The following is a 3,846-nucleotide window of genomic DNA, read 5'->3' as shown; positions in this document are numbered from 1 at the left end:
AAGAGGAATACTCATCAGAGCTCATGAATGTCATAAGGAGGTTTAATGGAATCTCTATGGTCTCTAGATGAGCCTCAGATTCCTTTGGTTCCTCAAAGGGAAACTCCTTATTGATCACTGGACGCCCTAGGAGGTCTTCCTCCTTGGGTTTCACGTCCTTCCCTTCTTCCTTGGATTCGGCCATGATGGTTATATCAATGGCCTTGCACTCTCCTTTTGGATTTTCTTCTGTATTGCTTGAGAGAGTACTAGGAGGGATTTCAGTGATCCTTTTACTCACCTGGCCCACTTGTGCCTCCAAATTTCTAATGGAGGACCTTGTTTCATTCATGAAACTTACAGTGGCCTTAGATAGATCAGAGACTAAGTATGCTAAATTAGAGGTATTTTGTTCAGAGTTCTCTGTCTGTTGCTGAGTGGATGATGGAAAAGGTTTACTATTGTTAAACCTATTTCTTCCACCATTATTAAAGCCTTGTTGAGGCTTTTGTTGATCCTTCCATGAGAGATTTGGGTGATTTCTCCATGAGGGGTTATAGGTGTTTCCATAAGGTTCACCCATGTAATTCACCTCTGCTATTGCAGGGTTTTCAGGATTATAAGCTTCTTCTTCAGAAGATGCCTCTTGAGTACTGTTGGATGCAGCTTGCATTCCATTCAGACTCTGAGAAATCATATTGACTTGCTGAGTCAATATTTTATTCTGAGCCAATATGGCATTCAGAGTATCAATTTCAAGAACTCCCTTCTTCATAGGCGTCCCATTACTCACAGGATTCCTCTCAGAAGTGTACATGAACTGGTTATTAGCAACCATGTCAATGAGTTCTTGAGCTTCTGCAGGCGTTTTCTTTAGGTGAATGGATCCACCTGCAGAAGTATCCAATGACATTTTAGCTAATTCAGACAGACCATCATAGAATATGTCTAGGATGGTCCATTCTGAAAGCATGTCAGAAGGACACTTTTTGGTCAGTTCTTTGTATCTCTCCCAAGCTTCATAGAGGGATTCACCTTCTTTCTGTCTGAAGGTATGAACATCCACTCTAAGCTTACTCAGCTTTTGAGGAGGAAAGAACTTGGCTAAGAAAGCCTTGACCAACTTATCCCAAGAGTTCAGGCTATCTTTGGCTTGAGAGTCCAACCATATTCTAGCTCTGTCTCTCACAGCAAAAGAGAAAAGCATGAGCCTGTAGACTTCAGGATCTACTCCATTAGTCTTAACAGTATCACAGATTTGCAAGAATTCAGTTAAGAACTGAAAAGGATCTTCAGATGGAAGTCCATGAAACTTGCAGTTCTACTGCATCAGAGAAACTAATTGAGGTTTCAGCTGAAAATTGTTTACTCCAATGGCAGGAATGGAGATGCTTCTTCCATGTAAATTGGAATTAGGTGCAGTAAAGTCACCAAGCATCCTCCTTGCATTATTATTATTTTCGGCTGCCATCTCCTCTTCTTGTTCGAAAATTTCTGAAAGGTGCTTGCTGGATTGTTGTAATTTAGCTTCTCTTAGTTTCCTCTTCAGAGTCCTTTCAGGTTCTGGATCTGCTTCAACAAGAATATTCTTGTCCTTGCTCCTGCTCATATGAAAAAGAGGGGACAGAAAAATAATAATAATAGAGATCCTTTTTGCCCAAGCATAGAGGTTCCCTTATGTGAGTAGAAAAAAAGAAGAAGAGAAAATCTGAACTCAGAGAGAGAGAGGGTTCGGATTTTTGGTGAGATAAAGTGTTAGTAGATGAATAAATGAATAGAAGGAGATGAGAGAGAAAGAGAATTTTCGAAAATTATTTTTGAAAAAGAGTTAGTGATTTTCGAAAATAGTTTTTGAAAAAGGTTAGTAATTTTCGAAAATTAAAATAAAAAATTAAAATAATTAGTTAATTAAAAAGAAATTTTGAAATAGGGGGAAGATATTTTCGAAAATTAGAGAGAGAGAGTTAGTTAGGTGGTTTTGAAAAAGATAAGAAACAAACAAAAAGTTAGTTAGTTAGTTGAAACAAATTTTGAAAATCACTTTTGAAAAGATGAGAAGATAAGAAGTTAGAAAAGATATTTTAAAATCAAATTTTGGAAAAGATAAGATAAGAAGATATTTTTGGAAAGATATGATTGAAATTAGTTTTGAAAAATATTTGATTTTTAAAATCACAATTAATGACTTGATTCACAAGCAATCACAAAATATGATTCTAGAACTTAAAGTTTGAATCAAAACATTAATTGATGATGTTATTTTTGAAAATTATGTGATAAAGATAAGAAAAAGATTTTTGAAAAATATTTTTAAAATTTTTGAAAATAACTAAGAAAAATGAAAAAGATTTGATTTTTGAAAAAGATTTTGAAAGAGATAAGATTTTTAAATTGAAAATTTGATTTGACTCATAAGAAACAACTAGATTTTAAAAATTTTTGAAAGAGTCAACTCAAATTTTCGAATTTATGATAGAAAAAAGGGAAAGATATTTTTTTTTTAATTTTTGAATTTTTAATGATGAGAGAGGGAAACATGAAAAATGATGCAATGCATGAGAATTTTGGATCAAAGTATGTGATGAATGCAAGAACACTATGAATGTCAAGATGAACACCAAGAACACTTTGAATGTCAAGATGAACATCAAGAACATATTTTTGAAAAATTTTTAATGCAAAGAAAACATGCCAGACACCAAACTTAGAAATCTTTCATGTTTAGACTCTATGGATGCAAGAATGCATATGAAAAACAAGAAAAGATGCAAAACAAGAAAACATCAAGATCAAACAAGAAGACTTACCAAGAACAACTTGAAGATCATGAAGAACACTATGAATGCATGAATTTTTCGAAAAATGCAAGATGAATATGCAATTGACACCAAACTTTTAACTTGACTCAAGACTCAAACAAGAAACACAAAATATTTTTGATTTTTATGATATTTTGAAAATTTTTTTTTGGATTTTTCGAAAATTATTTGAAAAAAAAAAATAAGGATTCCAAAATTTTTAATATGAATTCCAGGAATCTTATGCTCTTTAGTCTAAAGCTCCAATCTGAGGGTCAGGCATGGCTTAATAGCCAGCCAAGCTTTAGTATGTAATTACATGCATAAGCTAATTTGCTAAGAAAGACAAAGAAGCTCTTCTCTTGAGTATAAGTGAAACCTCAGTCCAAAAGAGTTTAGACATGGCTTTACAGCCAGCTAGGCTTCACAGGCTTCATGATTTCTTAAAAATTCTGAAGAAAAATATATTTTTGAAAACATTTTTATTTTAAAAATTTTTTTTTTCGAAAACAAATGAGAAGTTTTTGAAAAGTTTTTTTGAAAAAATTTTTGAGAATAAAACAAAAGAAAATTACCTAATCTGAGCAACAAGATGAACCGTCAGTTGTCCAAACTCGAACAATCCCCGGCAACAACGGAAAAAACTTAGTGCACGAAATTGTGATCATCAATGGCGCCATCAACATGGTACGCTCAATTGTAATATCAACTTTTTATCACAACTTCGCACAACTAACCAGCAAGTGCACTGGGTCGTCCAAGTAATAAACCTTGCGTGAGTAAGGGTCGATCCCACGGAGATTGTTGGTATGAAGCAAGCTATGGTCACCTTGTAAATCTCAGTCAGGCGGATATCAAATAGTTATGGAGTTTTCGAAAATTAATAATAAAGTAAAGATAGAGACACTTATGTAAATCATTGGTGAGAATTTCAGATAAGCGTATAGAGATGCTTTTCGTTCCTCTGAACCTCTGCTTTTCTTCTATCTTCATCCAATCAGTCTTACTCCTTTCCATGGCAAGCTTTATGTAAGGACATCACCTTTGTCAATGGCTACTTTTAATCCTC

General features: G+C 34.0%; 1 non-coding gene across 1 annotated transcript; it reads left to right on the top strand.

Annotated features, from left to right (window-relative positions):
- The first annotated feature begins 946 nt into the window (after positions 1 to 946).
- LOC112781886 (small nucleolar RNA R71) lies at positions 947 to 1,054 on the top strand. Its single transcript, XR_003192636.1, has one exon. It is a non-coding gene; the product is annotated as a small nucleolar RNA R71 (small nucleolar RNA).
- The last annotated feature ends 2,792 nt before the right edge of the window (positions 1,055 to 3,846 follow it).

This window comes from Arachis hypogaea, chromosome 19, assembly GCF_003086295.3.
Source record: "Arachis hypogaea cultivar Tifrunner chromosome 19, arahy.Tifrunner.gnm2.J5K5, whole genome shotgun sequence".
Classification (NCBI taxonomy): Eukaryota; Viridiplantae; Streptophyta; class Magnoliopsida; order Fabales; family Fabaceae; genus Arachis; species Arachis hypogaea.
The sequence above is the reverse complement of the archived record's forward strand: the minus strand, read 5'-3'. Positions and strand labels throughout refer to the sequence as shown.